This window comes from Maylandia zebra, linkage group LG10 (genome assembly GCF_041146795.1).
Source record: "Maylandia zebra isolate NMK-2024a linkage group LG10, Mzebra_GT3a, whole genome shotgun sequence".
Classification (NCBI taxonomy): domain Eukaryota; kingdom Metazoa; phylum Chordata; class Actinopteri; order Cichliformes; family Cichlidae; genus Maylandia; species Maylandia zebra.
In genome coordinates, this window is record NC_135176.1 from 18,745,234 (window position 1) to 18,773,075 (window position 27,842).

At 39.8% G+C, this 27,842-nt stretch overlaps 1 protein-coding gene across 1 annotated transcript in view; it reads right to left on the reverse strand.

The window, feature by feature from the left end:
• The window catches only part of rtn4rl1a (reticulon 4 receptor-like 1a), a 121,513-nt gene that overhangs the window by 51,932 nt on the left and 41,739 nt on the right, over nucleotides 1-27,842 (reverse strand). The gene's annotated exons all lie outside the window — the stretch shown is intronic.

The following is a 27,842-nucleotide window of genomic DNA, read 5'->3' on the forward strand; positions in this document are numbered from 1 at the left end:
TATGAAGTTCATTTAAAAACGTGTCGACATCCAGCTGACACCTCTGCCACAGTCTGCCATACAGGACAGTTTCAACATGTGACTGAGAGGTGAGAGAATTTGATTTTACCAGCATAATACTGAATAAATGAAGGAGCAACAAGAGTAGGAATGAGGTTGTGGTGGATGATGGACGAGGATTTTGTAATGTCACGTGTTTTTCTGACAGTGGAAGCTGAGGTGATGCATATCTGTTCATGTGAGATAGACCCCTCAGCCACATAACTGAAACCAGCATAGCAAATAACATTCCCTCCTCATTACGGTGTGATATTCTGCTGGGAAACATTGGAGCCTGGTAGCCAAGGACCCGTACAGACAATGGTACACCAAAAAAACTGCAACAACTCCACATAACATCTCAGGAACTATTTGAGGGTTGCAACAAAGAGCCAAAGGTAGCCTAGCTTTCAGTTTCCCCACACTGCAATGTGACTGAGTGCAAGCATGATACATTTATAGTACTGTGAAAAAGTCTGGAGCCAGATCTAATTTCTTTGGGATTTGCTTTTGAGCCAGACTTTCTTGTAACTTTCTATTCTCTTCTCTGGGCTTCTGAAGGTCTGTCAAAGTTTTCCTTTGGACATTGGCTGCTTTTACACTGATGTTCAGTCCAGTCCTCCTACTTTTATGAGGAATGATCTTTTGCTTCTTAAGCCACTTAACACTGACCTATGAATCATTCAAACATCTAAAGGAACATAACTCAAGGTATAAATCAATGCTGTGTCTTCACATAACAGATGACTTAGCAAAGAATCGATTTTGCACTTTTAAACTGTATCTTAAGCACTTTGTTATTAGCAGCCAATATGTTTCCATGTCTTTAGCTGAATGTGTGAAAATGCCAAAGTCACCACAGTTTGACAGGCATAAAATAAATAGCATTTTACAAATAGAATAGACCAAAGCAAAGACCTAAGAGATGCAGCTGACCCTTCCATTGATCTACTCTTCACTGAAACCTCAACAGAAAAGGTTTCAGTGGAAGGGTGGCTATCAAGAAGCCATTGTTAAGGAAGGGAAACAGAGAGAGGTTGAGGTATGCCAAATTACAGAAGAACCGGACTGAAAGTCAGTGACAACACTTGTTATGGAGTGATGAATCCAAATTTGACAGTTCGAAATGTCATCAATATATACAAAGAAGGTCAGGAGAAAGGTACAGCAGTGAATGTCCAGAGCTGTAAACACAGTGGAGGCTCTGTCATGGTGCAGGGCTGCATTTCAGTCAGAGGTGTTGGTGATCTTGTCACAGCTGGTGGAATTTGGAATGCAGAAAAGGTTTTGATTCACCAGTACTATCTGGAAATCATCTAACTGGCATTAAGAACATGATTGGATAGTGTGATTGGGAACATGACACTTCCCAATCATACTGCCAATGCATGTAAAAGAATACCTGGATAGGAAGTATGAGATCTTGACAGAGAACAGAACAAAAGGCAGCCAACATCCAAAGAGGAGCATCTAAGAAGCCTGGAGAACTATTCCTGAAGAGTTATTAAAGAAATGACAACAAAGCTGCCTAAGACAGTTCATACTGTGTCGTGGTATGAAGGTGATCACACCAAATATTGACTTTCAAGATCATTAGAATTGTATAAACTCAGTTTTTGTCTTACATACTGTATTTTCATTTATGTTTGCACATGTTTCAATTAATCTCCACACCTACGGTAGTTTCTATTTTGCAAGAAAAATATGAAGGAATTAATAGTGACTCAAGACATTTGCATAACACTAAGTCTCGTACCACAACCCACAGGGCCCATAAGATCCACAGCCTAATGCCAGACAACACAGGAGAGCCCCAGAGGTCCTGTGTCTGTGTCCTGACAGTTTAGAGCTGTTTTGATGGCAGGGGGTTGCTGATCAGTGTCCCTGAGTTCGAAGATATTTTATTGCTTAACAACAACATGAGAGATATTTTCACATCTAGCTGGAAGGGTAAAGCTCCTATTCAATCACCATGTATTTTACTGTCATAGCATTTGCAACTACAGCTGTTTTGTCACTTTGGCCAATGTCAGGTAGCAAATAGATATGGCGCTATGAAATATTACCTGGTATGGTTTGACTTTGCTTACAAAACTTCGTCAACTTTAGATAACCAAACTTTTATTTCACATTTCTACTTCCTATACTGTCACACACACTTTCAGTAATTCCAGAAGCAAAAACCTGGAGTCCACCTGTTTCTCTAATGTTTAAATTAAAGTGTGAAATTTCACGCTTTCAATTGGGGTTTCATTAATAACCACGCGTGAAAACCATGGACTGCTCCTGAAATAGGGGGGAAAGCCAGTATCACTGCCCTGCACCAAATGTTGTGAAAAATCTAATACTGCACAGCATTTTGTGAGTACTGAGGCAGGGCTGTGATAGGAGATGGCCGTTCTTCGTTCTTATCTGGCACCAATTTTGTGGGCCAGAAGCCAACACTACATGAACCAGCAGCAGTTCGCATGCTTATCTGCCTGACATCAAATCTACACACGATTTAGACGTAGGTACACAAAACATTAGCGCACAGGAGCGGAACAGAGCCTGGATGTGTATAATAAAAAAAAACCTGGGCATGTTCTGACCAGTCCTGCTATATGAGATACTGACAGCAAAAGAAATTCAGCTGCAGTAACCAGTGGAAATCCGCACTCAGTTAAAAAGTACACATGTTGGATGTTGGAACAGGAACAGGGGGGTCAAGCATTAGTGGAAAGGTCAGTGGCATTCCATTACTGAAACTGTTGTATTTCTGCCCAACCTAGCACAATGTGACACACCATCCATTCCTCCTAGCCCCTCAGGGATGAGGTCTCTCCCACTAAGTCTTCTTCACACAGACCTTCCATTATCAAAGTCATCAGATAAAGGCCGACATCAATACGTACAACTGACCGGTGGTGCCAAAGACTGGCTGTGATACTTCAGGGTTATGGGATCATCTTTATGTTAAATGGTCAGTTCCACAGTCACTCAGGTGTAGAGGTCAGTGCTTATCAGACCGTGTGCATCTTTGTAAGTGTGTCGTCGGGACCCTATGAATGTTAGTGTGCAGAGACCTGTAAAAAAAAAAAAGTCAAACAACTGGCTTCGCGTTTCATTTCCCAGAGGGTTTTTTCCTCAGGCTTAGCCAAGGTGAGAGGTTATCGTGGATAAAGAAAAATAGGATTTAGTACTGGATGTTATTCTACCTTCAGCCAGGTAGAGACAGAAATTAGAGCAGGATAAAAATAGAGAAGGCGGTGAGAGGAATCCTCAGAAGTGCAGATTATAACACAAAGTGAAACAAAACTAAACAGAACCATCAGGAAAGTAGCTAATTTCGTGTTCCTTCAATGCTACATATGCAGACAGTCACAAAATTATTCCTACTTTCAAACACTGCTCCAAAATACATCTTATCTGCTCCCCTCTAATCTAATAACAGCTAGCTCATCTAACTGTGAGCATTTTGATTCACAGCCTTGCTGCATCATGAGAGTGCAGTGTGTTACCTGAACTTTAAACTGTACAAACTGAGTTCTCAGCACAGAGAAGCATTTAAATACCTACTTCATGCAATCAAAGGCTAATTCAGTACTGGTGTTTGTAAACCGAGAATAGAAAGGAGAGGGAAAAAAAGGCTTTGATAAAGCCATAAGCCTTAAATACAGTAGGATATAATAGATGATGCATGTGGGCATTAGTGGAGTAAGATTAGCTAGTGTGATAAAGATATTAGATAATAAAGAGGCCTGCCTGCCAACGTGGAAAGTTCCCATTATGACAGCACAGAACAGAGCAGCTAAATCACATCATGTTCTGTTTCAGAGATTAAAAATTCTACCAGTGTGTTCCTTGAAAGCATACATTGGACATCAGCAGTTTATCCCTAAATCTCTGGATGTTCAGAGAGTTAGAAAGTCTTTGAAAACATAACAGAATCGTGCAGCTGTGAAAAATGTGTTCTTAGAAACCTCATGGGATTGAATCTCTTAGCTGTAGCAGAGGTGACAACTAAGGCTTGCCTAGAAGAATCAGAGATGTTTCTGCACACACTCAAATGATTACCTAATGAAGTGCGACATTTGTTATTGGATGGTTGTACAGGAAAAAATGAGATGTGAAGCGAGACACGGGAAGGCTGAGAGTGAAAAATGGTATCGCTGTAAGGAGGAGGGAGGAACTGAGGTCAGAGTAATGACCTAATGGTGGAGCAAAAGAAAAGGAAAACCAGAAAAATGTAGATAAATGTGATATGGAGGGTGAGACATGTAGAATTTTATTCACTCTAGAGAGTAAAATTTAGTAACATGTTTCTTACTTAACAACCAGTGTTGGGGAGTAACGGAATACATGTACCGCCATTACGTATTTAAAATACAAAATATGAGTAACTGTATTCCGTTACAGTTACCGTTTAAAAAGGTGGTATTCAGAATACAGTTACTTTGTTGAAATAAATGGATTACACTGCGGTACTTTCCTGTTTCATTTTGTCGTGGGTCAGGACTGTTTGGGTTTTGTTTGACAGCTACGTTCTGTTGTTCCAGGAGGCAGCGTTACGGTTGCCATGGTTACAGGGCGACGCTCTCGCTCTCTCTGCGACTGTGTGCTTCCTGTGTGAGAGAGTGCCTTTTCGTTGTTGTTGTTGTTGTGCTAAGCTAACAGGCAGAATGCTACAAGCATAGCTCTAAAGAATGTAGCATCATGGGCAGTGTAGTCCGTGCTGCAGGGAGAATGGACTGCCATACACGTTATGAGTCTGTGAGCGCGAGGAGGGAGAAAAAGGGGAGTGGAAAGGTACGAGTTGTCATCGAGCAAAAACGGGAGCTGGAAGCATGTAAATATAATAATAACCACTTCAGCCAAGAAGAGTGCCTGATGAGCCCAGTTGTAAGTAAGCTATTAAGACTCGACTGTACACCGTGTTCGTGTTTTCCTCCGAAACAATAAGTTCCGTTGGAGCCTTTCAACGCCTCTCTCTGTCTCTCGCAATAAAAGTTGACCCACACAACAAAGTAAAGCTATTTTTCGGCTACAAGCCGACAGGGACCCCGCCGTATTAGTCAGAGGTCCCTTTACTACAGTTCGGAGTCGCGGACCTTCAGTAATAGTAATAAATCACACAGCAATAGTACATTCACGTTGTTGTAAAAAGCACGATAATATATTAAGTAATCCAAAGTATTCAGAATACGTTACTGTCATTGAGTAACGTAACGGAATACGTTACAGAATACATTTTGGGGCATGTATTCTGTATTCTGTAATGGAATACATTTTAAAAGTAACCTTCCCAACACTGTTAACAACTGATGTCATGAAAAGTGCAGCAAACAACTAAATGATGAAGATGAGGACAGTCCTTTATGGTGTTGTTGTAATCAGGTGCCCGTCTAACGGTAGCCTACTGCATGATGGACAAAAATCTAAAAACTGCATGTACCTACACTTTTGCACAGTATTGCAAATGAAACATCTTGCAAAGTATTTTATCTCCATGCGTCACAGCACATTTGCGAGCATTAAATAAACTTCATACACGCTGTATTGTGTTGCAAATATGTATGTACAAATATGTAATCGCATATTCGCATAGTCTCCACAAGAAATCAACCTTTGTACACGCAAGGGCTTAGAGGGAGCTGGTGCTTCTTATTGCCTTAAGAAAAAATGTGCTGCAATGAGCATGTAAGTAATTACACATGATGCAGTGAGCTGCAAAATGCATATACAGTACCAGCATAATTATAAGTTTCAGTTTACATCAAGTGACATGTAAAGAGATGATGATAATTGTGCTGCGCTGTAGGGGTTTAAGGACCATGTGTTTTCTATTGGCACCACTTAACTTAAAGCTCATCTTCACACCACAGGCCTCACATGTTCAGGTTGCTCTAGATGAACTGCATCCACGTGCCGGACATTTTAATGTTACATATGCTAAGACCCCCGCCACCCCGCGACCCTGAAAAAGGATAAGCGGAAGCGAATGGATGGATGGATGCTAAGAATTACTAGTAACTGCATTATTCATCCATCTAAGCACTGGCAGGTCTTTGAAGCTACTAACGGAGCATTAATATAAATCCAAAGTCATGACGTAATGTCCAGCCTAGCCTGCGCACTTCACTGAAATCTCACACTGTCTCTTTCTTTCTTTTCCTGGAAGAAAAAGCGTGTTAAATTATATATTCTAAAACAACTTGGTATCCACTCTGAGAAACTTTAAAAAGCCAAGAGCTTACTTTTGCTGACAATAAATAAATTTGGCACCCATGAAACTTTACCAGCTGTATAATCCAAATCCATGAAGTTAGCAATTCTCTCTTGAAATTTACTGAAGTTTTTAGGTGTAATTTTTACTTAAAGAAAACTAGAGCATTCTATTCTGCCCTTCCTCCTGTTACAGTACCTGCAACAAATGGGGAGACCAGACGTTCACCACAGAGAAAACGAACAGGTGGCTTTGGATAAGAGGACAGGCCAGTGACTCACTGCTGCTGGGATGCAAGCCAGGACTTCATCAACTCTGGCTGGGTAACCTGGGTGAAGGGTTCTGATGCTGAAACCCTCCCCACCTTTCCCACGATCACACCAGGGACATCTATGTCAATGCATCAGAGAACATCCAAATGCATCGTGCAGCCAGTCTAAACTAGCATTGATCGCTCGATCCATGCATGGGCTCGCCTCTTTTGTCAAGCTATGACATTTAATTAGCAACGATCTGGTGATCATAAGAAATGGGGTTCATTAAAGATGATTAAAAAGAAAAATATTGGCTCAAATACAAATATTAAACACACCGCAATTCTCTAGGCATATAAGGAAAGCCACATAGTATACTACTGGCTACATTTTTGTTGTTGGCATTGTTACAAAAATAAACAAGACTTTCAATGAAATTTTCTAATTTCAGGTGTACAGTAACATTGCTACAGTCTTACTTCTTTTGTTTATATGCTACTGTTTTACAGACGCTTTCAAAAATGGTTCATATGTCATGTTGTGCTGCTAACATTGCTGACATTTTGCCAACTAGAAAATCGAGACCCTGCTGAAATTATTACAGTTTATCCAGTGAGGAACTTAAAGGCCTGCAACAAGCTTTTCCAAAAGTTCACTCGGCAACCGCTGCAAAGCATTTCACTCAAAACCACATCATAATCATCGAGATGCTAGAGGAAAACCTGTGGGAAATAACGAAATCTGAAACCTGAAACTTCAACATACCAAAAGAAAAGCAGAGAAAAATAAATATTTTCTGAGCCACGACTTTATAGCACAACTCATTCGTGCAAAGGCTGAGGTGAAGATGCTAACAGCGACAGACATGGAGCGGCAGTGATGTGACTCATTTACACCAGGCATCAAACTTCCTGAACAATAATCTCTCCTGAATGTACATCATAGAAATGTACAGCACAAACCAATCTGGATATATATTCACACCGGCTCTGCACGACGTGTGATACATATGGAATAGTGCAGTGGAGCATGTGCCTAATTACACTACGCACTCATAAAAACTGCACGCAAACACAAATATACACATCCTGTTGGGGGATACAAGTGTCCGCTTAGGATACTTAAAGAGCCTACTGCAGTGCTGGAGGCAGATGACAATGGCATGAATATTGACAAGGGAAAATGCTTCTGTATTTTCATAATTGTAGAAATGTGAAAATAAAATGGCTGATATGAATATGGAAATAATCGTGGAAAACAACGCAAACATGTCACAGTAAAAGTTGAAGAATGGCTGCGCTCAGGCTGGAGACAGGTTGTAGGGGGGAAATTAATTCATGTACAAGCACAAAACGAAGGCAGTCTTGGACCAGAATAAGCATGTTTTTTTTATGCAGGAAACAGCACTTAATTCCCAGAAGAACATTTGCATTCCGGTTTAAGCTGAGAGACAGCAGCAGTACAGCTGGAAGTTAAGGCATGAAGGCAGTTAGAAGAATCAAAGCACTGACTCTTGCATTATGCAACAGCGCATGTTCTGAACAATAATAATTCTATAATATCCCTTTCTTAACAATTCCCTGCTCTGTCTCTTCTCTCCTACAGCCCTCGCTTCAAATGCACATACTGAGGCTTTATTCTGCTAATGTCACTTTACTGTCACACAGTCAGATCACAGGCTCATTCCTCATGAAATATTTTCATTTCATCTGGAAGTGCACCGAATCATTTCATTTACTCAGGACCATGATCACATATTATGAAGCGCAAACAAATCCTGGCACAATAACAAAACACTGGCATCGCAAAAGCCCGAGAAATGCTGAAGAAAAGCACTCACATGTCGCACAATAGGATTCGTGATGCTATTTACTTCGTTTGTTATCTGGGTTTGTTTTGGGGCTAGGTGACACAGCGTGCTCTCGCCTACTTTGTAAACTGAACAATTATTTAATAAAGAGATTTTCAGCTGTGCCACACAACGATGGCTGAAGTTAAGAAAGCCCAATCATTGCACTAGCAAGATGAAACGGACGTAAGGGTTCAAAAATGCCCGAGCTTATTGCTAAATCCGAGTGTGAGAATACCCAGAACAAATGAGAGAAATTGTTCATAAAACCATCTGTTTATGAATAACTTTTGGTGTATCTTCCAATAATTATAAATGTAATTCAAATACTATTGCTCTCTATATTTCATTACTCTCCAATAAAATAGTTGCAGATCTAACGGCTTCTATCCACTGAGGACCTTGGGAAAGTGCAGACTCATGTTGTTGAAGTTCCACAACAGTTTATTCACCTTGTCCAGCTTTGTATTTCCCTATAAAACCATTTATTTCTACCTTTTTTGTTCAAGTGTTTGTAACTGTGACGTGATCCATTGCTTGATGATCTGCCGGTGAGTTTCTTCCACAAAAGTTCTTCAGCAATCCTTACAAGAAAGCAAATAATCAAACTAGTACACAGAAGTTTCTCACATTATTAAAAGCAAATGATGACCCTGCCACTTTAAGCTATTATCATGTGGAGTTGTTTTGCTGCTATTTGTATCATCACCACATTTCCAAATCAATACGCAAAGCTTTCACACATCCTGTAATTAGCACATCAGTTGAATTTTTCTTTAATGACACATTAATTCTATGTCATGTTTTCATTTAGGGTGTAGACATTCATGTCACCACACTGTGTAATATTGTGCTTTTAATTACCAAAATTAATAGCTAACACATTTTAAACTGTTTGAGGTCTGTTAGTAACAATTATCTCAAAACTCCATCACTTTTAAATATGCCCATCATCTCCTGCGCATGTTCATCATCTTATCCATATTTTGTTTACAATCATTTTTGTTCACATCTTTCAATAAAAACTAAATTTAAAAAAAAATCTATAAAAACTTGTAGTAACTCATGATGATCGGCTCTCATGATGATCTGCTCTCATGATGATCTGCTCTCATGATGATCTGCTCTTTGGTAAACAGTAGATTGCCATAGTTGCCAGTGTTTTGCCAGGAACAAACTAAATTTTCTTTAAACGTCACACCAGTCAGTGGTGTAAACTGGAAATGGAAACTGTTCCCTTTCAAAGTAAAAGTTCTGCCTTCTGAAATGCCCTGGCTGCAGCGGTAAGCCACAAGGCAAGCGTGCTAAATTTCCCATTAGGGCTGTATTTTTTCATGTGTCACTACAGCTTAGAGGTATGGTGAGTGTTTGCAGACTAGTTAGCGTATTCCATCCAATTATAGGCGATCGCAGCAATCTGCTAGCAACATAAGCAATCACAAAGATTGTTTTAGTGTGGTACTTTGCAACCAATTTCACCTGGTACCAGCCACCACCCCTCCAGCATCCGCTCACTAACTGGTCAGGGAATACGCATTTTTCCACAACAACCATAGATCACCAGAGGGTTGCTGATAGATCTCTTGGCCTCTGTGACATAAGTTTTACTGAAAACTGCCTCCTTTATCTGCACTTCTTTTAAATTGTTGCACAGAGATTTACTGTGGTCCTCACTGCTATATCCAGTGTATGCCTTTATATAAATACAGTGTCTGTACCTCAACTTTGTAAGGTCCTCACTGATGAGAAGACTGATTTGAAACTCACATTTCCTTAATAATATTATATAAATCATCAAGTCAGCAATTTCCTCATGCTCAAAAGTCATGATCATGCACCACTAAACTTATTCACAGCCATCTACACATTAACACATCATCTCCACCACCTTTGCCAGTCCAATTCTTTTAAAAAGAAATCTTGCTAGAGCCTTTTTTTTTTCAATTTGGCTGTGTTTCTTTCAGTTCATCATCTCTGTATTTTTTCTTCTATTTATTAATTTTGTTTCAATCCACAGAGTGGAGCACACTTGTATCTGCACCACTCTGATTACTGCAGAAACTGATTCTGTCTGGTTTGTGGTGTGGCCTTTTGGTTCAATTCCCCTCACTGAGAATATCCTGTCTGTGAAAGTGAATGAGTAATTTTCATAAATGAGTAGCCTCCCCTTTAATTCTCCCATCCTGCAGAAAGCTGTTTTGGCTATATTGTAGCAGCACATAAGCATGCAATATGAGCCTATAGCTACTATTCTATGCCTCTTCCAGGGACCTTCTGGGAATTAAAAATGCAGCAGCAGGAGCTCAGCAGGCAGCTATTTGAAGGGAGAACTTTTGATATTTTGAGAGAATAAAGTCAGAAAATTAGAAGATTTTGCAATGCATGAATCACTATTTTCTTCTTTTTTTTAACTTAAGATGTTGGGAAGCAAAAAAAAAATGTATATGAATCTGAAATGAAGCCTCTGGATGTATTGAGCTTTTTTTTTTCTTTTTTTCTTTTTTTCTTTTTTTTTTACACTGAAGAGCATATTGTATCAAGTACCACTATTCCCAAACTGGGGTAAGTGTACCTCCAGGAGAGTTTTGGAGCTCTCTAGAGGGGTATATGAGGCAAGGCTAAATTTGGCATCAAATTATTAACGATGAACCTCATTAACTTTGAGAGGCTTCTGCTTATAATGGCCTCCTTTTAATTGAGCGCTTGTTACTAGAATCTTTAAAATATGTTTTGTTACTAATGAAAAAGTTGAAAATACTGAGCACAGCTTTGTGTTTTCTTTCCTTTAACCTGTATTTTGGGCCTTTTGACATAAAGTAAACATCCCGTTCAAGCCCTTTCCAGATGAATCTGTATTTTCCACTCCAATGCTTGTCATGATCCTGGGTTTTGTACCCAAATATTACCTTTTCTTAAGTTAGGTTGTGTTCGCTTTGGTCTGTCAAGTTTATGTGTTTAGTCTCAGTCTGTGTTAGTTTCCTGCTTTATTTTGATAGTCCCTTGTCCTTGTTGCTGTGCATTTCCAAGTGTTCAATTCAGTTTCCATCATTTTTTCCTTGTTCTAAGTTCCTAGTTTCCAGTTTCTCATTTTCCGAGTTTCGTGCTTTTGTATTTCTTTTGAGTCTAATAGTTACAGCAAATAAAGCTGCCCCCCTTTAGTTACCCCTTTGCTTCCCAGTCCTGCGTTTGCCTGCCACACAGCGCTACCATGACAATGCTTGTGCCTTGGAAGCAATGTGTTTTAAGTCAAACAGAAAGTGGAGGAATCAATTCTTTTTATGGTGAGACAATTAATATGGAAAAATTGTGAACAGCAGGTTCTAAGATCTAAGCAGCTCTTACATCTAAAAAGGATATATTCCAAACCTGTTTCACTTTATTTTCATGTCTCTTCTATTTTAGTCCTGGACCTACCATGTCAGTCACATTTCCCAACTTTCTCACAGTATAGCAGTCTGCTCAGGCTTATTGTTCGCCTCTATTTTTGGTTCTCCTTCTGTCATAAGATGATGGTATTTCATCAAATGAGAAGTCGTGAAGAATCTTGTTTAAAATCTTGTTGCAACATTGCCTGCTGCTCTGCATCCTTCTGTTGCCTTGGGCACACACAGAAACAGTGCAGATCAAAGAGCAACCTAATGTGCAAACAGTATATCAGTCAGGCACACGCAAGAGATTTGATATTCCTGAATTTCATCTGCTAGTAATCCAGCCTGCAATGACATAGAGATGCTTCCAAATTGTTATGCAGCTTGTCTTTTCTATCTGTTCTCAGGAGCTTAATGTATTCCAGACTGGACTGAGTAACTTGGACTTCGCAGCAAAAACTCCCGCAACTGCCAGGTCGTCACAAAACAAGTCAAAGTGTACCGTGAAGAAAAGAAAAAGCGCCCCAGAGAAAGCTCATTCAAGCTCTTTCACTAAAAACTAATGGAGATGAAAGTGAAGTTGAGCAGAAAGAATCAGCTAAACCGAACTGTGAATCACTTCAAGTCAAGAAATTTCACTAAGTCAGGAAACCACATCTGAACTGCATCACTGGAAATATCTGGCCGTGTCTTCACTTGGATTATTGTCAGCGTCTGGACAAATTCCAGAACACTGGGATGGAGCCAGCTTCAAATAAAACTGCCGGGAGAAAAAAAACATGAATACCCGCAAGATGTTTATATAGAGAATTCAGCAAAGCTGTGAAGATTAAGTCTTTTTAAGTGGTGCATTATTTCCAGATCGCAAATTTAATCAACAGTTTCGTTCACTCAAGGTTTATTAGTCCACCAAGGTTAATGGAAGTCTAATTAAAAGTTTTCTACATAGTCCCTTTGTTTAGACCAACACAATAAAAGTGACACTGCTGATAATGCTTCTAGTACTCCTCTTCCTACTTAGAAAGAGCCACTAAACCAACAGTGGCTTATGTGGTTGAGGGAGATGTCCAAATGCGGTAGTTTTAATGGTCCTGTGTGACAAATGACATGGTCACCGTGTGTCAGTCCTACTAACAAATCATCCAAGAGGTCTGTTCTCTAGTTTGATAGAATTCTGCTATTGTATTTGTATGTTATGCAACACTAATTAACAGCTACAGTGGGGCAAAAAAGTATTTAGTCAGCCACCGATTGTGCAAGTTCCCCCACCTAAAATGATGACAGAGGTCAGTAATTTGCACCAGAGGTACACTTCAACTGTGAGAGACAGAATGTGAAAAAAAAATCCATGAATTCACATGGTAGGATTTGTAAAGAATTTATTCGTAAATCAGGGTGGAAAATAAGTATTTGGTCAATAAGAAAAATACAACTCAATACTTTGTAACATAACCTTTGTTGGCAATAACAGAGGTCAAACGTTTACTATAGGTCTTTACCAGGTTTGCACACACAGTAGCTGGTATTTTGGCCCATTCCTCCATGCAGATCTTCTCGAGAGCAGTGATGTTTTGGGGCTGTCGCCGAGCAACACGGACTTTCAACTCCCGCCACAGATTTTCTATGGGGTTGAGGTCTGGAGACTGGCTAGGCCACTCCAGGACTTTCAAATGCTTCTTACGGAGCCACTCCTTTGTTGCCCGGGCGGTGTGTTTTGGATCATTGTCATGTTGGAAGACCCAGCCTCGTTTCATCTTCAAAGTTCTCACTGATGGAAGGAGGTTTTGGCTCAAAATCTCACGATACATGGCCCCATTCATTCTGTCCTTAACACTGATCAGTCGTCCTGTCCCCTTGGCAGAAAAACAGCCCCATAGCATGATGTTTCCACCCCCATGCTTCACAGTAGGTATGGTGTTCTTGGGATGCAACTCAGTATTCGTCTTCCTCCAAACACGACGAGTTGAGTTTATACCAAAAAGTTCTACTTTGGTTTCATCTGACCACATGACATTCTCCCAATCCTCTGCTGTATCATCCATGTGCTCTCTGGCAAACTTCAGACGGGCCTGGACATGCACTGGCTTCAGCAGCGGAACACGTCTGGCACTGCGGGATTTGATCCCCTGCCGTTGTAGTGTGTTACTGATGGTGACCTTTGTTACTTTGGTCCCAGCTCTCTGCAGGTCATTCACCAGGTCCCCCCGTGTGGTTCTGGGATCTTTGCTCACCGTTCTCATGATCATTTTGACCCCACGGGATGAGATCTTGCGTGGAGCCCCAGATCGAGGGAGATTATCAGTGGTCTTGTATGTCTTCCATTTTCTGATGATTGCTCCCACAGTTGATTTTTTCACACCAATTGTAGATTCACTCTTCCCAGTCTGGTGCAGGTCTACAATACTTTTCCTGGTGTCCTTCGAAAGCTCTTTGGTCTTGGCCATGGCGGCGTTTGGGGTCTGACTGTTTGAGGCTGTGGACAGGTGTCTTTTATACAGATGATGAGTTCAAACAGGTGCCATTCATACAGGTAACGAGTGGGGGACGGATAAGCTTCTTACAGAAGACGTTACAGGTCTGTGAGAGCCAGAGATTTTCCTTGTTTGAGGTGACCAAATACTTATTTTCCACCCTAATTTACGAATAAATTCTTTACAAATCCTACCATGTGAATTCATGGATTTTTTTTTCACATTCTGTCTCTCACAGTTGAAGTGTACCTCTGGTGCAAATTACTGACCTCTGTCATCATTTTAAGTGGGGGAACTTGCACAATCGGTGGCTGACTAAATACTTTTTTGCCCCACTGTATATGTATCTGTGCAATGGACACCTTTCTAGCCAAGATTTGTAACTGTTATCTGATTTCACAATCTTGACCAAATATGGTCTCTTCAAGCTCTGAAAAAAAGCCCAAAAATATGGTTTTGGCCAAAGTGCTGACTTTGAAGTCTCAAAATGAGGCTTGGCATACCAGTCAATAGTGGGATTTGAAGCCAGAAGCATAAAGTTCTCTGCAGAGTCACAACTATACAGAGTTTAAACATGTATCAACACAAAAGCATAGCTATAAGTAAATATAATAAAATACTAATTTATCTGAATATCTAGTTTTGTAAATCTCATTCACTGAAGGACAAGCCTGATTTCCACTATCAAGAAGCCACAAATCAATACTTGCACGTTATTTCCACTTATTTCTTTGTATTCATGAGCCGGGTTGCCTGTCTATTTGTTTTGTTTTGTCTGTTTTGTTGTTGTTGTTGTTGTTTGTTCTTTTTGTTGTTGTTGTTGTTTTGGTTATTTGTTTGTTTGTTTAATTTTGGTGTCAGTGTAAAGTTTAAAACTCAATAAACACACAGTGATTAAAAAAAAATGCTTGCACGTCTGTCTGCATACTGAAACCTTTGTCTGGCATCAGTCAAGTTGCATCAGTGAGATTCTACAAACTGCAGATGTCAGCAGCAATGTCTGCAGCTTTTTTTTAGCCCCTATGTCTTGCACTATATATGGATTTCATCACAAATTCTTGGTAGCAGTTATCATTCAGTCATCATTACTAAATGGCCCACTACTTGTTGCCAGTTCCAACAAAACACTAAATCCCTCATCTTCGGACTTGGCTGCACTGCTTGCACAATTTTCCTGCACTTGTCTTTCGATGGTTTACAGGATTTTTTCCTATAAGTGGGGCAGAAAAACAAAAACACATCATACAGTCTATCCACACGACACTTCCTTGACAAAAAGCATAAAGGAAGCCACCAAAAAGTAGCAAATTGCTCACATAAAAAACTGAATGCTAAGACCTCAACATTAAATTGATTTTTGCTTGATTTTGAATCTAGCTATGCATTTCAAAGACATCCACGCTTTTTATTTGCCTGAGGTATGGAATCTGTTGCTTTTGTGAGCTGCTTAGTATTGTGCGCTATTATTAAATAAAACTGGGGTTGGAATATCAAAGGTTCGGTTTTCGTTTGATTTTCTTTGTGAGAAATCTGTCTCCGTGTGATGGAAATTGATCAAATACACTCTCCATTAATCTTACTCTCAGCTGTGTGAGAAAAATCATGTTTTTAAAAAAAAACTGCTTCTCTTCACTTTCTGCCTCTCTTGGCTCCTCGGAGTGGTGCTCAGTGGGCAGCCTGTGCTAACACATACATACGCATTGACCGTGTACGCCGTAAAACACACATACACACTCTGCTCCGCGCTCTCATAAACACAGAGGCACACACACAGAACGGGTAATCTGTCTGATTGAAAGAGCTTTCAGACGGGTAATTAAATTTCCCAATGATCCGCTGCGGTGGCTACACACGAATCCGGCTTTCAGAGGTGAGCGGACGACCGAGACCAACAGCAATAACACACAGCTACTGCCACAGACAGAGAGAGAGGGAGGGGGACAGGGAGAGGGGGGAGAGGTTATATTTCATGTTGACAAGGACAAGATAAACACAGGGGCCTTTAACAACCATTAGCTCAACCCTAACCTTCATCTTCTGCGCTTCTGCCATCCTGGCAAAATGCGAAAAATACAAAGAACAACATGCACAGATATACACACGAATACACACACAAACACATGTGCGCACATATTGGTACCAGTGCCTCCCACAACCAGTAATGATAGTACAACCATAGACATCCACAAAGAATAAATAAAATGCTTTAAAAGCATTACGGATATAAAATTGGTCCCTGACCAATAGTGGGTATACTGATTACTGGAGTGTATATTCACTGACTTTTTGTGTGTACATATAGATTTAAATACATTGTTGTATTGAAAAATGTCAGCAACTTCCAGTACTACCCTTCAAACTCCTAGTCGTATCATTTGGAATCGCCTTGTTCTCAAGTTATCACATTCACAAGATTTTCAGAAAACTTGACCTTGACCTTCAGATTGAGGTCACCAAGATTCAAACTCTTCTGATATTTTTAGTCGATACACCTATGGTATCAGTTTGAAGCCCGTACATCGTCTCACTGTCGAGTTATCCCAAACTAGTGTGTTTACGGTGCCCGACCTCCTGCCCATTAGCCCTCCCCGCACAGTAGTTGTATCATTTTTTTTTTTATTTGTAACATTTTTTTTTATCTAAAGTTAATCAACAGCTTACAGTTAGGACTCCACTTGACCTTTATTCTAACCAACACCTGCTCTAGCCATGAGATACAATGGGTGCCACTGTAGGGTTGAGCTGACCTATGTACAAGTCTCTCGTAGAGCATTTTTCTGTGTCATTCCCCCACTATTCTTGATTTCCTGTCTAATCTTTCTCAGCTGTCGAATCTAATAAAATGTAAAATGCCAAAAAAAACGCTTTCATGTGCTGTAGAGTGAAAGTGTGGAGACAGAGCTGGACAAACAATGTGATAGCAACATATCCATCAACATATAAATTCAAATATCTGTCACGCACATATTATGATGTGCACATGAGTAATGGAGGTATCTAAGAAGAAAAGTATTCAGCTTTTTTAAAAATCTGTGGAAGGTTGAGTTAAAAAATAGGGGTTTATTCTTAAATGTCACTGAGGTGTTGCCAGGTTTGTAGAAGTGTACCTATATTTTTTGGTTGACAACAAAACAACATTTTGTCATTCAGATGTAATGAAGACAAAGATCCGACACAAATTTGCACAAATTCCTCTCACATGTATGACAAGTAGCTAGGTCCTCTTTCTAAAACGTCCAAACAGATATTTAAACTATATGTCGCCAGTATTCAATCAGTTGCCTTTTTATAAAAAACACCTCACTAGAACTAATGCAGTATAACACGAGTCCTGCAATAGACTCCAATCATCCTGAAGCTAGAATTTATTGAAGGGCTAATTTTAGCATTAATTATATACCTCCAAGTGCAAGTTTCCATGCTTTTAATGATTTCAAGCAGTGTAGTGCTCCCTAACCCTAAGCCATGGTACACAATGTTGCTATTCCCAAGCCTTGTAAACATTCATATTTGTTCATTTTTCTCAACTTAAGATTTTGACCTTGATATTTTAGGTTTGATCAGCTGTATTTGTCAGGGTCCTGGGTCTCCTGACCCAGCGTTTTAGTTCTTTGTGATTTTTGTATTATTGTACTTGGTGTGAGTTTCTAGTTTCGATCCCTTGCCCTTCATGTTTCTCTGTGTCCCCTCTGTTCTGTGTAAGTCTGTGTCTGCATGTTTGATTTCCCCTCTGTGTCTCTCGGTTCTTAGAGTCCTCTGCCTTATGGTTTATGTCTCTGTGTTTCTTAGTTGCTGTCTCCACTGTGTCAAGTTCGCGTCTCTGTGTGATCCTTCCTGTTTTACTTTGAAGGTCCGTGTCTTATGTGAATGTGTCCTGCTTTGCTTGTCTCGTCAGTTCTAATTTCCCCCAGCTGTGCTCTCCTTCTGTGTCATTCTCCTCGTTACTTCCCAGTGTATTTAGTCCCTGTGTTTCTCTGAGTCAGTGTTGCGTCGTACCCTCAACAAGCTGTGTGTTTTGCCTCCGTGTTGCCAGTGTTTTGTTTCCAGTTCAGTGTTTTAGTCCACCAGCGTTTTTGTTTGTCTTTTGGTGAGTTTAGTTAGTAAGAGGTTTTCCAGCATTAAAGCTGCGCTTTAAGTTGAACTTCTGTGTCTGAGTCCTGCATTTTGGATCCACCACTCCTGCTTGCCCGCCTGCCACACAGCCAACCATGACAGTATTGTTTTTTTCTGAAATGTTTACTTGAAAATACTATTTTCTTTGAAATAAATAGGATCTGTACCTTGCAGTATAAAGCACCTTGACATCACTGTCGTGTGATTATGTGCTATATAAATAAAACTGAAATTGTAATATTTAGATTTTAAAAATGTTGCAATTTCTGTTGTTTTGTTAAACACTTAAACTTCTGTCCAATTTCTTTTCTTCTTGTAAATTAAAGAACACACTTTTTTTTTTTAAATGCACCGTACGTTCATCAGTAATTACAGCAATGGTTTAAGGGGGGAAAATGATTTGTTTCCATCTTGCCTCTTCCTTCCTAGCAGGTGGCTGGTTTCACTTACAGTATTCATCCTACCTGGTTAAAATAAATGAGCAGCGTTACTGCAAGAACATGTTACCTCTTCGTGGCAAATGGAGGCTGAGAAAAACAATAACAGCCGTCCATTGGACTAAATGTAGCGTATCGGCGGGAATGAGAAGAACAGAGGTTATAAAAGCCACGGTGTGATTTGATCACCAATTGGCATGGCAACCAGCCCTGGCCAAGCAGCCTAAATTAATTGGGGTCTGCCATGTGAAACAAAGGCCAAGCTAATCGAGCTGTTCGGGGCCAGTCTGTTAAACTCAAAAGGTAATAAGGGCAGGTTGGACACACATCTGGACGTGTCATCAAACACAAAAAGCTCTGGAGTAACTTGGTTGGTGTTTAGATTTAAGTGTGTGAGTTTTCTTCATTCCTGCAGGGAAGCCCTGTAGTTCTCCTCTGCAAAGGAAGGTCAAAGTGGAGATCTCAGAACAGCAGAGGATCCCTGGAGCTGATAGAGATATGGTGTGCTGCTCCAGGACACTTCAAAAGAAGTGTATATTTGTGTGTGTGTGGGAGAAGAAGAGAACATTTATCTCTATAAATGTTTTAGATGATTTTTCTTCATTTTACAAGTTTTCTTCAAGTTTACAAAAAGGTAGGTGATCAGTGTGCCAGACTCTCTCTCTCTCACTCACACACAGACACATATAAACACACATACACGCGCGCACGCACACACACACACACACACACACACACACACAGTCTAATACAGGCCCACTTTGAGTTGTGCGCAGTGCACACATTGTCCAGATGGGCGAAGGAGCCGATAATGTGAGCTGTTGTCATCAGCAGATTTGAGTAACTGCGCATGGAAAAAAAAGAAAGGAAAAGAGGTGATGAGAGCATCACTCATTTAGGTGTCATATGTGTGTTTAGGTGTGTGTGTGTTAAAGATGAGAGGTAACGAGAGTATAAAGGAAGCTCTCTGAGAGAACAAGGGAAGGGTGGCTTGGAGGGGTGGAGAGAGGCCTGTGTCTTGTTCTTTCTTGTTCCATCTCTTCTTCTTTTTTCCCCGTTCCACTGTAATTAGACAGGTCTGTGTGAGGCGCATAGCAAGCAGAATGATAGAGGAGCCACAGGGAGGTGTGGGGGGGAATTAGTCAAGGGAGACATGATGAAGCCAAATACCAGAGCGTTGCAGGGTGCTTAGAATAAGATTGAAAAAGAAAAGTGTCAGGACATCAAATAAACAGTGCTGAGTGGCTCTGATGAGACAAACAAGAAAGCGATGCAATGTGATAGCGTGGTTGCGATGAAAATTCCCTCCTCTGTTTTTAATTGCAGATGCACAGAAGTAGCTTGATAATTGAACAATCAGAAGAGGACACGGGGCACTGAGGCTCAGCCACTACAGCTACTCCATCTGTGATATATATCTGAGATCTGATTTCACTTGTAGCACGAAATTGGGACAGTAGGAAGGCAGAGGGGCTGGGACAAGAGAAAGACGATAGCTGAAGGGGAGATAGGTGTGAGACTGTGAGAGAAAAAGAGAGGTGAAGAGGGGTGGGACTGGGAGCAATTCACAAGCTTGTTAAAATACCACTAATTACCAGCTGGCCTTGTGATATAATGAGTCTACCTCAGTGCTAAGAGCTGAGGGGCCATAGTGACAGATATAATAGGATAAAAGCAGAGAGAAAAGATATGATAGGAGAGAATGATGAAAAACAAAGAGGGAACAAGGAGGGGTCAATGAGGTACTGTGTTCATGTAAACACAGTGACTGTCACAGAAACAAAAGCGGGAAAGGTTAAAACTGTGTATGTGACTGCTGAACACACACCGTTAGAACGGGGAAGACAGATCTGAGACAGATTGAGGAAGGTGGTCAGTGGGAAAAACTGATCAAGTTTAGCAAAACTCGAAGTGGACCTAATTAGGGATGTCTTTATCAGGGCTGCCATGATACTTGAAACCAATACCCAGGTAACTATTAGATACTCAATACCATTTTAGATATCATGAGGGGGAGTAAAAACTAAAGGACATATTTTTCTTTTAGATTTACAGTTGTGGCTCATCCAAATGTATTCAGCTATAGCCCTCTTTTTGTCTTAGGCTTCTGATCAGTTGGAAAGGTAGGCTGCTACTGTTTCTGACTAGTTTCTGGTGGACTTTTCTCAGCTTTAATCTGGCCATGTTAACATTTGTGATAATTGTTTAATACTTGGGTGTTGTTGCAATAGGAGCTTTACTGACAAAATGCTTTATAATCGGCAGAGTATAAGTCTTTAAAATGTTTCACAAAGTTTCTTGTGCTACTGCTGATGTGTTCAGCTGCTACCATTGATGTGTTCAGCTGCTACCGCTCATGTGTTCAGCTGCTACCATTGATGTGTTCAGCTGCTAGCGTTGATGTGTTCAGCTGCTACCTCTCATGTGTTCAGCTGCTAGCGTTGATGTGTTCAGCTGCTAGCGTTGATGTGTTCAGCTTCTACCTTTGATGTGTTCAACTGCTACTGTTGATGTGTTCAGCTGCTACCATTGATGTGCTCAGCTGCTACCGTTGGTGTGTTCAGCTGCTAGTGAAGGAGGGACTGTGTGTCTGCCAGTTTGCAGCAGTGCTGAGTTTCATTATTAAAATGGCACTGTTGGTATTAATATTGCAGCCAATTAGTATCTAATGGAGTCATTTCTTTTAGTATAAAAGTGTCAATTAGTATCCAAGTGTTTGAGTTTTTGACAACCCCATACCGCCTACAGAATCTCTGGAACTAAAAAAAAATAAACAAACAAAAAAAGTACTGTTACAATTTCAGATTTTGGTAATAGGTGGGAATAAAGAGCAGCACTGCACCTATCCTTAATACTCTGAGCTAAATGTTGCTTATAATGACATGCCTGCACGCAGGTTATAGTTATATCATGTTTTAGCTAAATGCCATAAAAAGCCTCATGTGAGAAGAAATGCCAGTGGATAAATAAAGTTAGAACTCTCGCTTTCAATTCTCAGTGAAAGGGTGTTAAAAAGTGTTACAAATTATCCTCAGTAAATATGGAGATATGTCGCTCTGTACTATAAATGTCCACCTCAGGGTGGTGCTAGAAGGAAAAATCATGAATAGAATTCCTCCTCTTAGGATCATAAAGGAGCATTTATTTATATCGATTAAATAAATGCACTGGGTTATTCTACGTATTGCGCTCTCTTTCAGTTTATTATATATTCAGAAATTTTCTACCGATGTGACCAGGCACTTTGTGGAAAAATTTAGCGCACCAAAGTGATCATGCATCATGTGAAGTGTCCAACTGTTTACAACAACAGATTCTAAAGTGAACAGCAGACATAAGCATGAGGTGACTGTTGTGTCATTTCTCTGCTTTATTGGGGAAAACAGTTTCTGCTCCACGGGGCGTGCACACTAACCACTGAACATACAGATTCAGTGGATGGAAATAGACTTAAAAAGGTCAGCGCTTACAGCAGCATTGGCAATGCTAAATGCAGTGTCCTTGAGGAGCATGACAGCAACAGAGAGGGAAACAAAAAAGACTGTAGTACCTTGTTGGAAGCACAGGTTTGAAGTTTAGGAAGTTGTGAGTATTAACACTGACGCTGCAGCGAAGTATGTAAATGAACAACATATTTATTGACCACACAAAAAGAATTTTTGACTTTTTTTTCCTTTTTTTTCTTTCATGATCCTCTACAGTAGAGAAAGAGAACCAAATGGGATGACTCTTGACATAAAACAAATGTCACAGACCAGACATGAGATACGGACATGACTATTACATCATAGCTGCTGAGCCAAGTGAGCCACCAGAATGCCCTGAGGACTAAATGTGTGACAGTTTTTACAGTGGAAGAAAAACAAAGATGTTGCATACAGTACATTTTCTCTGTAATTTACTTCACATATCACAGGGAGGACAGTTACTTTACATTATACTCAGGGGTGCACATAAGTGGTCCGCAGGTGCGCATGTGCTGTCGAAATAAAAAACGCACAGCAGATAAAAAGTTGCAATGTGCGTTTGCGTACATAAGATTTTCTGGAGGAGGACAGACATTTGTTTAGGACTCTTAAAGATGCCGAAGAAGCTAGCTCCTTTAAGCAATTACTTTGGTGTTCCTTCACCTCCAAACAAATGTCAGAAGGAGTCCGAACTGCAAAAAAAGCGCATATTCTCGGAAAAGTGGTTGCAGCTGGCTTCAAATAAATGATGAACGCACAGAGATGTGGTGCAGAATATGCCGTGAAAATCCCACTTTAGCGGACAACTTCTTATCTGGTGCGCGTCTTTTATTTTGACAGGGCATGTGCACCTGCAGACCACTTATGTGCACCCCTGATTATAATCAGACAAGCAAAGCAACTGCATATGTTTAAATGTACAAAAAAAACAATAAGCATTTTATTAGTGAGCAAACATGCACTGCAGGATCATGTTGACACCAACAAGAACAACAGTGTTATAAAACTACAGGCAAAATGTTACTTAGAAATGTTAGGGTCCATTTTGATAACTAAGCTCAGGATAATTTTAACAGGTTATGAAGTTTTAAAACTGTAACTACTAAATTTCAGCTGGCAATTAGTACTAACAAGTCAGCCGCTGTTGTCCCGGCTGATTCCCGACTGTGCACTTGTTCAGTAATCCTAGTAGAGCTGAACATATGAGGCTGCTTTGCTAGGTAATTTAACTTATTTTAATGTGGTGCAGATGGATTGTACAATAATCTAGTGTCCACCAAAATCAAGGCTAGACTAGCAGCATTTAATTATTTAACTATTCTTCTCTGTTATTGTCTTGCTTCACTTTTCTCAACATCCAGTAGGACCACTCCTCTTCATTTTCATCAGGTGGCTTTCAGTTGATTTAAGCACACGTGAACATCAGTTGAAAGGAGAGTGAGTCAAGTGGGGCCCCTTAAGGGAGTTTTTTTCTATACTGTCACTTCAAACTTCCCACACTGGTATATTGCTTCTGCTGTAGTTTAAAGTTCATCAGCCATTGGGAGCCTCCCAGTGGCCTAGGAGCCCCAAGCAGTTCTCTGCCTTGCCTGATGGCAACCGGCCTCTTTATAAGGCTGACCGTACACATTTTAGCATTGACATTTTGCTCTAAACTATAATAATTCATGCCGTATGTTTGTTTTCTTTTTTTCCACAAATAATTGCCATGTTAATGCTTCAAATTACCTCTGCTTCTACTGTTGTTGAGAAATCCATAATCTATGAATATGCAAATTCTGTTGATTTCATGTGTTGTGTTTGAGCACTGGGAGCTTCAAGTTTCCACATCACGCTTGTGTAAATTGTATATTGGATTAAGATTGGTTTCCAGAGAGTTGTGTTGTCAAAAACCTGCTTGTATGCACAAGTTAAATTGAGATTTAAGGTGAGCCTGGAGACACATTCCCCCTCAGAAGGTGAATGTAAAAACAGCCTTCCGCTCTCAAACTCACTCGCATACATCACTCTGCACAGTGAAGGTCAACCAAGCCACTGAAGTAACAATGAACAAAACACATTTTGGAATGGAGAAGGAATTTTGAGAATAAATTGCAATGTGTTACAAATATACATTATATAGTTATGCAGGGGGGTTGAAATGAAAAAGGCTTTAAAAATTCACCCTCACCTAGAAACACAGAGGGCAAGAAAAGCACAGCGGAGTTAGACCACACTTATCCCTGAAATGAATGTATGAAGAGGCCTGTGGTAATGTATGACACCAGGATATTTGGAAAAAGAACATGTTGCCTCACATTTGTTGGGGGAAAAAAAGTGGTCACAATGTCTGTTAATGACTGGCTCAACAAAAAAGAGCAAGTTACAAAACACATGTGATTCATAAGCAACATTCTGCTGCCATGTTGATGAGTAATGGTGGTTCTGCTTTCATAAGTAGAATATGCATAATGAATTCTGGATTATTTTAGTGCATGCGGTTCACGTTGTGCCAAAACACAATGTGAAATAAGCACGTACAACCCTAATGAAGACGTTTAAGACTTTTCAAGCCACAAATTTAAGGGATCACGTTTTTATTGTATGGCTTGTGGATGTTATTTTGCACCAGATTTATCGAAAAAACAAAGGCCAACTGAAACTGAAGTAACGGCAGCTGAATAATGCATAGAAATAAAAATGAATTCAGATATATCAGGTGAGAAATAACAAATCCTTTCTTTTTAATCATATCACAGAACATATCTACATGTTGTCCATGCAAGTAGCCAAGAATCTCTGCTTTTAAAATTAAACAGTATGTATGATTTCAAAAGGCCATTAAGACATACACACCACTTTTGCATCGTTCAATCATCCCCCACAGCGGGGAAAGCTGCAAACATAACAGAACACTGTTTTGTAGTTTGTAAAAATTTCTGCCATAGAGGGTTTGTATTCAGCAAGGTTTTTCCATGCTGGGAACCAAGTCAATACTTTAGGGTTAAGTAGAATCCATAGGGTGTTCTCCAACTGTTTGGCATGCTGCACCATGAACACACGATCAAGGGAGCTCATGCATCTGACAGCCCGCCGCACACATCAGAGGGCCTCTCAATCAACTTTTCAGTGATGGTGGCAGTGGAAGAGAAGCACTCCGTGTTCATCTGCTTTAAACTCTGCTGGTTTTCCAGTTTGTTGCATGATGCTCCCTCTGTAGCTTTTTTATGCAAACGAAGCAATTTTATTGCACTGTTGTGTCAATGTGGCCTAACTTCAAGATTTAGAATTGGTTTCCACTCTAAGCGTTCCAGTTCCTTTCACTAACAGCTAACACTGGATATCAATTTTCAAATCCAGAACTGTTTTAGCTGCACTGCATTAAAGTACCGAACTGTGGCCTCAAAAGGGGTGTGAAAAAGGGCTGCCTGCTGCCATGCCACTCATGTGCATAAGCAGCAGTGGCCTTTTCCAAAGTATTGTAGGATGCTGATGAGATAGATGAGGGGCCTTTGACATCCTTTGCTTTGCAAGTCTTTTTTTCTCTCCCTTGCTGTGAATGTAGACCTGCATGCTCCTCGGCTGTTCAATTTTTCAACCATGCATTGACAGAGAACTTTGAAGGAAATCTGAAAGAAAAAGCAATGTGCAAAAACAGCTAGTGGAAAAAGTTGCCAAGTGGCTCTCACTGTCTCTGCTTCTTTGAACGGTCTTAAAGTGTTTCCCTCATCCATCTGATCTGCCTTACATCTTGAGTTCTAATTTAAGTCCCACTGCGCAGTGGCATGCACAGACTGAATTTCAATTTAACAGTAAAAAAAATCTGGTAGTGTGACCTGATAATAAACTGTGTCTTCAAGTTTACTTTCAGTGTTCTTTGATTTGTTGACAGTAGTGGTGGTAACTTGACCTCATTACATGTAGAATTTACCCAGTCTCTTAGTCTGTTATGTTAGTAGTCTGTTAAGTGTGTTATAATAGATGTTTCATCCTATAAGATGGACAAGAAAAAAACCCGAAACCAACATTAAGTAAAAATGGTAATTTATTTTTTTCCAACTGTGAAAATATTTCTGAATCATATATTTAGGTATGACTTGCTGCTTTTAATCATTAGTAATTTGTTTTGTTTAAAAAAAGGTAGTTTTGAGTCGATGAGTATATTTTGTTGGCAGAGCATACTGTATATATTTATTACATATAAGGGAACCTCTTAAAATAAGACATCTGAATGGCAGATTTGAAATAATGCATAGGCAAGTCAGTAGTAAAGGTATCTTTAGTTCACTTAGTTCCTTTCTCAAGTCCCCAAATATAGGGATGAGAATATTTAAATCAAGTGGGCAAACTCATTCATTAACATTTGCCGAATGCGCTTTATTTAATTACGCCAATATTTATTGCACTTGATATGGCTGTTGGTGTGCAGAGGAGGCATCACAGAAATTTCAGAGCAGGTACTACAATAATTTCTCCATTGTTTAAGTTATTTGGCAAATGGAAAAATTTTGTGTCAATTTATTTGAAATGCTAGAACAAGATGTAATATGAACATGTAGGTTAGCAAGCCACCTAACTCACTAACTTGTTGCAAGTCTTCAAATTTTGGCATCGGGTAGTTTTTAAGGCTTCGTGTTCTGTGGCAGGAATTTCACAGCCTGTGCAATGGGGTTTAAAGCGAAATGATTTGAACGAATCTCTCCGAAGAACAGAGAGAACGGAGGGATGACGACGCTGACTTTGGAAACTATCCTTCGATGGCATGGTTGGTTTGAATTGGTCTGATAATTTGAAGTTGCTGCTTGTTGTAATCATTTACATTAATACATTTTAAAAACACATTTTTCCTTAAATAAAATTAAATAAGATGAAATATTGTTGCAATTTCAGCACCATGGATAGTGGTTTTCACTGTGATCTCATTAGCTTTGCTCTAACACAAAACTGTTTTCCCACAAAGTTAGTACCTTGCACACACACACACACACACACACATATATGATTTCCCAAAAAATCTGCTAATCTTTTTTTTTTTTAATTCTCAAAACAATAGAAAAATTGTGGTGATACTGTTAAAGCTACCAGTTGCAGTATAAAAATATACAGTGAGACATATTGGGCTTGTTTTATTGCTTTCAGGGATGTAACCTGTCCTCATACGAGAACATAATGCCTAAATACTGTCACACGGCTTACAGTCCTTTCATTGAAGCCTATCATTTACTGAAGCGTCTTTCCATTATAACACATCTCTCTGCCAGACTGCCATCTTAGGCCTACATTTTACCAAATATGACCTACAGTTATACGCTTTTTTAATTACAATTAACAAACTGTACCTATCCTGTTAGTTAAAGCAGCCAAATATCATCTCTAGTTTGTCTCTTGGAAGATTGGACATGTCATACTGAAATGAAGAGATTCTTTGTTCGAAAAACAGTACAACTTTTGTAAATCACTTGAAAAAACTAACCACACCTGTCACCACTATTTGGGGATTACATTCACATGTAATACTTAGTGAATCTGATCCTTAATCATCAGTAATTTGTTTTGGTAATTTTTATCACTTTTTCTACCTTCAAGCACCAATGAATACAACAGGAAGTTTGTTTTGTAAATTATGAAGGCCATTAAGAGTCAAAAAGGTTAAGGTCTTC